The sequence below is a fragment of the Suricata suricatta genome, chromosome 1 (assembly GCF_006229205.1).
Source record: "Suricata suricatta isolate VVHF042 chromosome 1, meerkat_22Aug2017_6uvM2_HiC, whole genome shotgun sequence".
NCBI classification, from domain to species: domain Eukaryota; kingdom Metazoa; phylum Chordata; class Mammalia; order Carnivora; family Herpestidae; genus Suricata; species Suricata suricatta.
Genome location: NC_043700.1, coordinates 77,794,028 through 77,806,148, shown reverse-complemented (window position 1 = coordinate 77,806,148; position 12,121 = coordinate 77,794,028). Strand labels below are relative to the sequence as shown.

Genomic DNA, 12,121 nt, shown 5'->3' with positions numbered 1-12,121 from the left:
ATCAGTTATTAGTGTGAGCCCCCAGCTCCTCCCACCTGCTGACTGTTTCAGAAATAAACTACACGTGTGCCCTCCACACATACACATACCCACACAATGCATGACCTCCCTCAACAGCAATGGTTTTCTACTCCTCTCTGTCCATCCAAACCCCACCTACTCTTCAAAGCCCAACAAAAACAAAAAAATGAAAGACAAACCTCTACAGTTATTCTGGCTCATGTGTATTTTCCATTCCTCTGAATCCCTGAATATATTATATTGTTCTGCTAGTCTCTCAACTGTTCTGTATGGACATCTCATATAACACCATCCTACACTTCCACAGCTTGTAGTTGAACTAAAGCATTTTCTCTGTGTCTTTTTTTTTTAAGGGTGGGGTTCTTTTTAAGTAGGCTTCATGACTAGAGCAGAGCTCAACACAGGGCTTGAACTGACTCTCCTGAGATAAAGACCTGAGCTGAGATCAAGAGTCAGATGCTTAACCGGCTGAGCCACCCAGGTGCCCCTTTTCTGTCCTTTTCAACAGCTACTGTACATAAGTCTCAACAAAAACCTGCAAATGAATGAATGAATGATGCAGCATAATGCCTAAGATTCTTTATTGCTATTTGTCTTGGGAAATCTTTGTTGTCTGCATATGAAGCAAAAGGGAGGATGACAGAATCTCTAAAAAACACTCTTGGGGCACCTGGGTGGCACAGTCGGTTAAGCATCTGACTTTGGCTCAGGTCATGATCTCATGGTTCATGGGTTCGAGCCCTGTGTTGGGCTCTGTGCTGATAGCTAGCTCAGAGCCTGGAGCCTTTCTTCAGATTCTGTATCTCCCTCTCTCTTTGACCCTCCCTTTCTCACGCTGTCTCTCTCTCTCTCTCTCTCTCAAAAATAAATACAACATTTTAAAAAATTTAAAAAATGCTCTTGAGCTGATGACAGTTTGTTCATTCATTCATTCAGTCAGCCTATTCATTCAGTCAGCCAGCCAGCCAATCAATCTGTTGGTTATTCAATCAACAAATATTTGAGTATCTTCTATGTGCCAGGCACATTCTGAGAACAGTAAGGATCCCCCTCCCTTGCTGCCTTCCTTTCTTAGAGACAGCCACCTCCTTCTCTGGACCGTGGTTCATAAGGTGACCATTTTTCACTGATGCAACTTAAAAGGTATAAACAAACTCTATTTCCATTCCCTGATTCAGGCCTGGCTTTCTCCCTTTAGCACGCTGACTCCCTAAGAAGTAAAGTCAAACTGTTTGATTCCCACTGGACCCATTTTACTTCAATTCTAATAAACTTCCCTGGGACTGGGCTAATGTGAGGACCTGATGCCTCTGCACAGGCCAACAGGGAATGTCTGATGGACATACTTACTCAGTTTCCCTAATCTGGATCGCCAAACCTCATCAGCATATTTAGTGGGGGTATTTCTCCACTACAGATTCTGTCCTCATTTCCTTCCTAATTTTACCAGGAAATCTGTACCCTGAAGACTTATTTCTAATGGAGGTCTAATCTCTGTGGAGCAGAGATTAAATAACAGTAATAATGACAACAGTAACAGTGAGTAGCATCAATTCAGCACCTACTTTATTAGACACTGTGGTGATGCATTAGTAGTAGTACCAGTAGCAGGAGGAGGAGGAGGAGGAGTATTTCATTTAATCATTACAACTCCTGAAGTAAACATGATTCTTATCTCCCTTTTGCCAATGAGGAAATATAAATTTTCATGGAGTCACAATGACTGTTTATTATATCAGATTTTATTTATTTATTTATTTATTTATTTATTTTAGAAAGGGAGAGAGAGCATAAGTGGGGGAGAAGGGCAGAAGGAGAGAAAGAGAGAGAGAGTCTTAAGCATGCTCCACACTGTCAGCATGAAGCCCAATATGATTCATGACCATCAAATCATGACCTGAGCTGAAATCAAGAGTCAGATGCTTAACCGACTGAACCATCCAGGCACCCCTCAGTTTTTCTTTAAATGCCACCTCGTAGCATCTAACGACTCAAACCTCCAAATGCCAAATTTAATGGTCCTTTCCCATCCACCACTATCCACCAAATAATTTCCCATTTACATATATAATTTTATATTAAAAACAGATATCATCCTTCAGGTACTTGGGTGGTTTAGTCAATTAAGCATCTGACTCTTGATTTTTGGCTCATGTCATGATCTCAAGGTTGATGGAATCGAAACCTGAGTCAGGCTCCATGCTATCAGGTTGGGGTTGTCTCTCTTGCCCTCTCTCTGCCCCATAATCTCAATCTCTCTCTCTCTCTCTCTCTCTCTCTCTCTCTCTCTCACTCACTCTTTGTCTCTCTCTCTCTCTCTCAAAATAAATAAATAAACATGTAAAAAAAACCAGACAACATCCTTGATTCTGGGAAGTCACATTATTATCTTTTATATAAATTTAATGGGCTTAAATTCATACACGTACACTGTAGAATATCGACTTTCAGTATACCTGGGATTAGGAACATTTAGTATATGTTAAATTTTGAAATTTAATGAGCAAAAAAGAATATAAAAATTCTTTTTCTAACATTAACGTTTCATTAAACCAATGTTACTAAAACTATTTATCCAAGTTATTATACTATAAGAATGTCAATTACCCCTAAATCCCATAAAAAATGAATTTCAGGGACAACTCTAAATTAGATGCCCCCCTCTACACCCCACCTTGGGTCACCCCACTAGAGTCTTTGGAGACTCAAATGGGCCAGTACAATACTGGATGAAGTTTTGAGTGAGAAGAGAAAAGAGATTACACATTTAAAATTAAAATAGAAATCAGATTCTCATCTGTCTTCTGATTTGGGCCACTTTTTCTGTTTTCTGCTTGTCCCAAGTGTGGCAAACAGGAGCCTAAAGGTGACTTCTGCATGTGAGCTGCCCTCCTGAATGTCAAGTAGGGGCTAGAGGAGAGTTCCAAATGGAAAATAATTGTAAGCAAGTTGCTTGAGCTTTTCCCAACTTAGAATTTGTGCTAAGGGATCAAGGAGCCCAAATGTAGTTTTCCCCAGAATGTCTTACTAGGAGATAATGCATCTGGCATCCATCCTTACTAAGACTGAATGAATAGATGACTGAATGAACTCCAGAAATGAAGTGTGCTTTTGCCTGAACTATCTTCATGCATAAATCATTAAGAAATTCAACATACAGATAGGTAATAGCTCAAATATTTGATAATTGGGGTCCTGGCCTTCTCTTTCCATCTTCCAGGACAGACACTAAAGGCAGGAGAGGAATTACATTGTTAGAAATGACTGATGAATGCTGATACTTTGCATACATTTTTTCTGGGTATTGAAGCTGGTGATGATATTGCTGTGATTTTCCCTGATGCTGAGAGGTGGCACATTTAATTTGCTGTTATATTATTCCTTTGGTGAACTTCCTTTTAGATTGTAGTTCAGAAATTAATTAAAACCACATACTCTCATTAATGAATTCTAAACATTTTATAACTGGGGCCACTGTCCTCCTCAATCTCTTTTATTTAGAATCGCTGAACAAGGTTATGTTCTTCTTTCTCTTGCCTTTTTCACACTTACGCTGAAGGCTTAACCAACTCCATTCAGAACTAAAGAAAGGAACAATGTGGTTTTGTACTTCATAACAGCAATGGCTCTATTTATAAGGAACAGCTTTCTACAGACTCTTAGGAGAAACAGCCATCTCCAGCCCCCATCTCTTCTTGTGCTCGCTTTCAGAAGGTTCATCTCTACGTGTTTATTGCCCCATCACCAGGAAGAGAAGGGAGGGCTTTGGTCCTAGTTTAAAAAAAAAAGTGTCCTTGTTTTTAGTGAAAGAAGTAAGTAGGAACTAAGTAGTGGTAAAATAATGTATTCAGGCACATTGCCCAGCCCTTTCTCCATGCTTTTCATAAAAGGAACCACGTCAAGGACAAAAGGAAAGTTCTGGTCCGAGATCCTCTGAGTTCTGGGTTACAAAGAGTCACAAAGGTGGTGATTTAATGCTGTTTTTCCACCCACACAGAGCACAGCCCCACAGCTCGTATCACTGTGTTAGTGCCAAGCTAATTCCTAGCTTAGAAGGGTCTCACTTACGTTTTGTAATTTTGTGTCAATTGAATGAGCTATTTAACTTCTTAGTTTACCACTCAGCTGATCTTGAAACGGCCCTCGCCCTCACTGGGTGTGGGCTGCGGGAAATGGAGGGAGGCAGTTGGGCAGACTGTCCTCCAGGAAGACCCTCCCTTCCATACAGACTCAGGGAAGAAAATTGAATTATGTTGTCATCAGTCACTAGATTAACATGTCTGTTCCATGCTTTACTTAGTAGGTCTCTAGGTACAAAGCCCGTAGTTCTTAATCATGCAAAGCACTCTTTCTAACTCACAGCTGTCCAGCTCCTTAAACATATGAACTTAGTGCATTGTCACTGAACAACTAAAATTCAGTAGACTAGACACTTTCAGTTATGGGTGTTCTTAAGAACAGATGTAATTGAATGGTAAGGAAAATGTTGGGACTCATTACGTTGAGTCATTTGCTTTAAAAGAAGTTCAAACTGGAGCTTCCAATGTGTAGTTACATGAGGATGAAGTGATATAACACAGGAGATTTCTATGAATTTTACCAAAGAAGAGTGAACTGCATATATACATCTACGTGTATATATAATTTATTCGTTCATATAATCTATTAAAATATGTACTGAATTAGCCATATGTAGTTTAAATGTAGCATTTTAAAAATTTAAGTTCAGATTCCTAATGTATCATTTTGAAAGACATGCTACTGTAGAACACAACTGTCCTCAATAACACTTTCCCCTAAAGAAATCACTCATGTCGTAAGTCAAGTGTGAAACCCCCAACAGAGAGAAGGCAAGCCAGTGGGGACACATATATTTCGGTGGCTCAGAACACTAACAGTGGAATCAGGTAGACTGGGTTTCGGGTGCTGCTCTGCTAGTTACTAATGTTGAAGGACCCTGGGCAAAGTGATTTGTTGAAATCGCCACGGTTTTCACCTGTAAGAAGACTAATCTAGCATCTCTCTCTTAGGTTGTTGTAAGGATTAGAGTATTTAGCAGAGTGGCTAGCACACAATTACTCATTTGTGAGTAATGATATGCACCTCAATCTCCCAAGCAGTGATTCAGATTAGTAAAGAAGGAAACATTTCTTGAAAACAAACAAACAAACAAACAAACTAGGAAGCAACTCAACATCTCTTCTCAGGGACTCCTACAGCACATTGACGGCTTTGAAAATAAAAATTGCAGCTTGTCTCTGAAAAAGGAAAGGAAAAACAGAAGAATGAAATCTTCATTCATGTCTAGGAATAATTCTCTTGGGAGAGCTGAAAGTAGTAAAGAAAAGACAGTGGAGAGATACAAAAGTCTGCGTGTCAGGTCCAAGAGAGACCTGTCACATTTCATGGCGACAACTATTGGCTAATGGAGAGAAGAGGAGTCCAAAGAAATAAACCTTCCAGCCATGGCTGATGACAGCATTACACCAGAAAGCTTGTAAAGCAACAAATGAAGACATAACTGTAAATCACTTCACATCAAGGCAATTCACAATAACTCATGGAAGTATTTCAGAAGTGTGTGTACTATTTTAGCAACTTAGAGCTAAGGGTTGCTGAAAGACTTGAACTTCACATAATAGTGGGGACAAAGCAAGAGCTATGCAAGAATGCTTTCAGAAACAAAACAAATGAACATAGGGGAAGGGGAAAGAAAGAGAGAAGGAAGCAAACCTTAAGAGGCTCTTAACTATAGAGAACAAACTGAGGGTTGATGGAAGGACGTGGGTGGGGGGTGGGCTAAATAGACGGTGGGCGTTGAGCAGGGTACTTGTTGTGATGAGCACTGGGTGTTAAGTGTAAGTAATGAATTACTAAATTCTACTCCTAAAACTAATATTACACTATATATTAACTAGAATTTAAATAAAAATTTGAAACAAACAGAAAAGCTATGCAAAAATGCTAATACACTCCTCAATTGAGAACAATTATGCATATAATTTTACTGCCCTCAATTTTCTGTCACCAGTCACTATTTCTAAATTAATGCTCACATTTCAATTGATATTCTGATTACTTCAAAAACATACAAAATGGTACTGCTCTCAAATATATAAATAAAAACTACCCAGGCCAGAACAAACCTATATCAAAACAATTGTATTTTCCTCAATAAACTAATAATAAGAAAGCATTCAAGTTGGTCGCACACTCACTAATCTGATCCATGTGTGAGGTTAACAAAATTTTCCAATTTCTCACTGGCCTTTTTCAGTCATGTCTTCCAGCCATTAAATGGAGAAATACAGGCAGGTCACAATGAGAGATGGGCGACAGGTCCATGGAGGTGGCCTGGGGCCAGGTGAGTACTAAGCTGAAGTGAAGAGGTAGATTGGAAATAATGGAACCAAGAATCCCGAGTTCTAATGTGAGGTATTACACTAACTTTCATTCTGGAGAGTCACTGTGCCTCTCAGGGCCCAAATTTTCTGATGTGCAAAACCAAGAGGTCAGACTTGTAAATTCTCAGGTTCCTTCCAGCTCTATCGTTCTGTGATTCCAGCTGTTCCTTTTGTTGCTTATATTGTTCCTTCTCTGGCATCTTTCATCACTAGTCTCTATCCTCGTGTCCCTAAGGATTGGGTTGAGTATGGGACATGAGGTATTATTAGAAGTAAGTACAGAAAAAGAGTAGTGACACGCTATATTGCAAAGTAGAAGCCATGCTGTTGAATATCTACCCTCTTAGAAGTTGTACATACTCTCATCGCTTCTCGGCCTTTTGGCTAAGATCAAGTGTAGAAGTTGTACGTACTCTTTATCAGATCTTGGGTTTTGTGATGATCAGCAATGTGTAAACAGCTGCCCATACAATAGCTTGAAATTACAGCAGATACCAGCAAAATTGTGTATCTGATGGTTTTAATGGTATATATAACAAAGGGGGTCAAAAATTCTCTAATTTATATGTTTACAATATTGCAGGGACTTCATGCATTCTCCCAAATTGTATTGCTGCTGAAAGTTCCAGGTTTCTTGTGCTGAGTGAGCCTCTTTCCACAAATTAATTCCTTTTTTCAGGATCCCTGAGGTTTTATCTCACCCTTACAGCTCTTGTCTTGGTTAAAACAGTAAGTGAAATAATTTAACAAATTACTTTTTTATTCTAAAATAGCACATAAGGTGAAAGCATTTGATCATGGCTCTAGTTCACAAGTGAATTGACATTCTGCTATGATTCGTTTTACACTTGCATTCACCTGCTGAACCACCGTTTCCTTAAGCTTCTCTGTGTTCTCTTGACATCCATCTTGGTTTTCTCTCTTGGGCCATTTTCTCATTAAACCTTAAGTTCTTACTAATTTATGGAAGTTAATCTATATGAAGAGTCGAAAACAAAGCAAGTATAAAGCTCTATTTGCTGTTACCTGTAATGACACGATGCGTGATGCAAGCTCACAAGCTCACAGGCGCCACGGCCTCACAGGTTGCAATCCAGGCTAAGTTCTCTATTTTCTTATTTTTTGACTGCTCAACAAACACCAGGCACCACACCAAGCATTTTGTCTTGCATTTCATGAAACTCAATCCTCATGATAACCTCATAAGGTGGGTATTATTATTATCTCAATTTACAGATGAAGTTTATTTAGAAAGTTTCAGTCACTAGTTCGGGGTAACTCCTCGCTGGTAACAGCAAGGACTTGACTGCAGTTCTAACTCCAGAGCCTCTCTTAATTACCCCATCAGCAAAATTGGAGGTTACCATGTGTCGTGAGTCTTGTGAATCATCCTCAAATCATTGATATTGCAAAATTACATTCACAAAGGCCTGACTGTGCAATTCACCCCCTTTCGTGTTGGAACTGATGTTACAGGTGGTGATGAGCATGCAGCTGAGCCTGAAAACAATAATACGTGAAAAAGTACTCTGTATACTGTAAACCCAGAGAACATTGAGGCCTATTAAGTGAATGTAAAAAGTATATTTATGCCCTGGCCGAGTTGTAGACTGGACTTACCTATACATTACAAATATTTAAAGATGGCTTTCAAAATGTACCCCATAGTTTCTAATCAGGTTTTTGACTACCATGAAGGTCTTCTCATTGAAAATCGATTTCCTCTTTGGCCTCTACACATTTGCTCAGTTTTTAACACCTTCCTTTTGGACTGTGGCTTTGAATAAACTGTCTACCGTATCATCTTATCCTGGGCTTTGGTAAAGATGAAAACACCATTATTAATGTTGTAACTTTAAAGCACGTTTCTAATATTGGTGCCAGGGAGTACATTTCATTTTGCTTAGAAAAAAAGTTTTTCCTTTGCAGAAAAGGTGAAAAGAAATTTTTTAAAGTTACTGTGTTAAAATTTCCTGAAGTACAAAAAAATGGTTCCAGTGTAATACATTAGCAGTCTACCCTTTACTGCTGGGCTTAAAAAGTGGGGTGGGGTAGAGCATGTTCAGGTCTCAACCTCCTAAGCATTTGAGTCCCATTAACAGGTGGATATGAAATTTATTTTTCTTAATAGAGTTATATGTCTGGAATTTATTTAGTGGTTTCGAGGGAGACTAGAAAACAGGATTGCAAACAGGATCAGAAAATAAGCCAGAAAAACCAAGATAATTTCCAGTTGAATTATGACCTCAAATGGATTCCTGAGAATGGAATTTCCATAATTCACAATCCTATTATTGGTTATTTCTGGAGCTTTTGGGGCTGAGGGCAATATCCTCTGTAGAATCCCTCGCCTATTTCCTGCCCTGTTAGTCTTTACTCTCCATTCCCTGTTTCACTAATTAATTGTATTTTAAATGCTAACAACTTCCTAAAAGAAATTGAGGTGCTTGTTACAAATGCCAGAGAAATTGAATCATTAGCTTAAGGGGAGCACAAAAGAAAAGAGCTGTGTTCTTAAAGGAAGAGATAGTTTACACTAGCCTAAGAATACTTATGACAACTGAACAGAAATCTAAGTTTTCCTCTTCCCAGCATCCCTGAAAGATGTTTACCCCATGAGGCGAGGATAAAAGTAAGAGAAAGAGGTTTTAAAAAGCAGTGCAAGAACAACTATTAAGGGAAAATAGAGTCAGATCACCTGAAGTCTGAGAAAGGCTAGAAGAAACAGTGATGATACATAGTTGCCACTCCAAACAAAAGGAGGAAAAAAAACCTGTTTTTAAAAAAAAAAAATGAAAGGATTCAAAAGAGAGGAGTTAACACAACTTGAAATGTATGTTCCCTATGAATAAGCCCTCCCTTAAGAGGTTTCTGGATGCAATATTAATTCCAGACTGGGGCAGGAAATAACCAAATGTCACCCAAATGATCTGGAAGCTAATGTAACCTCCTAGCATATGATTTACTTTCAAGAAAACAATTTACTCTCAGTTAGATTCTGCCTGGAAAAATCACTTCAAAAACCGGAGAGGGAATAAAAATATATATGCACAAGCAGCTTAACCGCTTAGGCCCTCGAGTCAGGGCCAATTACAGGTAGAAGGAGCAAGAACTGAACGTTTTCTGTCGATCTGGTGCCACTGCCTGCTCGAGGTGGAGGAGCAGGACTCCAGAGGCTCCCGGTGCTGGGCTGGCCTGTTTGGAGCCGCTTTCCCCTGGACCCTGGTGGGCCCGCCTCTCCCAGGCACATCTGGCAGGCACTGTCTGGCACTGGGCTTTGTGGAGCTGCCCATCGGGCCCGGCTGCAGCCTCCGCCAGGGGACAAGGCGCTTTTCTTAACTGTCCATTCTTGGCTTCCCAGCTTCCAGCTCTTAGACTGTGTCTGCAACATCATTCTCTACTAAGTGGAAGATGTGCAGACAGGATGACATGTCCCAACACAGGTCTGGTGTCCCAGACCTGCGCTGATGGCACGTGATTTCCGCACAATGAGAACACATGGGCCTTTGTGCAACATGCATCTGGAAAACTTCCCAGATCATGCATCTGCCCTCTGATTTACACCTTGCAGAATAAGGCTGACCCGCAGGAAAGCGACTGAATCTATAAGCGGTGGGTGGGCTGAGCACCCTCCCCCAACTCCTGCCTCCTTCTTATTCTGAGAAACAATCGTGGGTGTTCCCACCTCCCCAAAACTCCCTCCCCTGAAAAAGAAGGGGGAAAAGCTGCTTCCTGGCTGAATAAAGCTGAAACACCTGTGTGCCAGAAACTCACAGATGTAGACAGCCGCAGCACCGCTGTGGAACCATCTGCCCAGCACGCCTCACTCGGGTGGTTTGGGGTGGCGACCAATTAGGGTGGGAAACCCACACCATAGGAAAAGATTCCTTTGGTCCTCATTATCCCCCTTCCCTTGCAATTCTTCTCACATTTCTCCCTCTCACCCTCACGCTCTACCCAAGGGTGAATGTGCAATGCCAAAAACAACCTTTTGCTTTTAAAAGACCTGAGCGGCAGTTATATTTCAGGTGGTGTCTTCCGTCCATCGTTACTCGTCCTGCCTTTTGGATCCAGGCTGCAAGGACAAACGGAAAGACAAACAATACAATACTCAGTGTTAACAGAACCACGGTTGCAGTCTGTCCCTTCTGTTATGGCTGTGACTCTTTTGCTCATGTGAAATGTAAAGTGAGCACTGAGCTTCTTTCATTCTGAGAATATCCACTGAGCGCTCATATGCCTTGTGTCGTGCTCACTACTGGAGGTATGACATTTGGCAAATGGCCTCATCCGGGTTCGTTGATGAATGCAGTAAAAAATAACTGCACTGTGTATTGCAAAATCAGCATTGCATTTAATACACTTGATAGTATCGTCATTTTTATTCTGCTGCATTTACCTACAACCTGGTTCCTTCTCTCCTATGGGGCAGTGTCCTTAGAGAGCATAGATAATGAGTCTAACTTGCTTAGTACAGCATCGCACACGGTTCGGGCAGTTAGTGACAGTTCCAGGAGAATAATAAGATGTCAAAAGTTGGGATGCATTAGCAGGCCTTTAAACTCTGGATGTTATGCAAATGAGCTTTCTATACAGCTATAGAAATTGGAATGGACTGTAGGAAATGGATGGCTGTGGAGAAGAGATGGAGGCTATCAATCAGGGCCTAAAACAGATCAGTCCTTGGACAAAAATTGTTGTTTTTTTTTATACTTTTCATTTTGAGACAATATTACACTTACTAAAGAGACACAAAGACGGTACCGAGACTCCCTGGAGAGCCTACACCCTGCTTCCCTTAATATGAACATTATACATAACTGTGGCCCCTTTATCTGAACTAAGAGATTCACGTTGGTACAACACTGTTGACCATATGACAAACTTTAGTCAGATTTAACCAGTTTCTCCACTTATCTCTTTCTGTTCTGGGGTCTAATCCAGGATATCACATTGCCTTTAGCTTTTGTTTAGTTTTAAATGAGGTATTTATCTATCCTCAGCAGGTGTCATATTGTTACCATCTCACTATTTTGGAGGGAGGAAGTTCTGCGCCTTTGGATTAGTAAAATGCAGAAAAGGAGATAGGAATCCAGACAAAGTTGAAAGATGGGGGAAAACTGTGATTTTCTTATTTTTTAATCCACCTGCAGGGGGAACAGAATAACTTAGCAAAGTGGTTTTCCGGACCCTCCCTATCTGCTCAGCCCTGGGAAAATGAAAGGTCAAGTACTCTCTTATAGTAAATTTGTTAATCTCTAGGGGCCCAACAGTTAGTCTGAATCAGCCCTTGATTAGATTACTCTTTCCATTTCATGGATGGGGACAATGAAGCCCTGTCTTGCTGAGTGACATGTTTTGAATCACAAAGGCCTGTGGAACATATGATAACACTAAGACTAAGGCTTAGTGCGAAACTGTGAACTCCGTCCTGAAATCTCAGTCACTAACCCTTATTACTTGAAATGGCATCGGTTTGCAGGGATACAAACAAAATGCTTTTACTAGGAAAAATTTGGAGCAGAAACTGAAAATGGAGCCCCTTAGCACATTTGGGGGGGGGTGGGGGGGTTGGGATGCGGGTGGGGGAAGAAGTGCACACTCCCTTTAGTAATGAACTCCGGCTGGCACATGGCTAAGTCTAGTAACTTTCAATTGGTTTAAGCTGCAGTCACAAGCAGCTTAGTAATGTGGGG

General features: G+C 40.5%; 1 pseudogene; it reads left to right on the top strand.

Moving 5' to 3' along the window:
• The first annotated feature begins 6,789 nt into the window (after positions 1-6,789).
• LOC115302858 lies at positions 6,790-6,939 on the top strand (annotated as a pseudogene).
• The last annotated feature ends 5,182 nt before the right edge of the window (positions 6,940-12,121 follow it).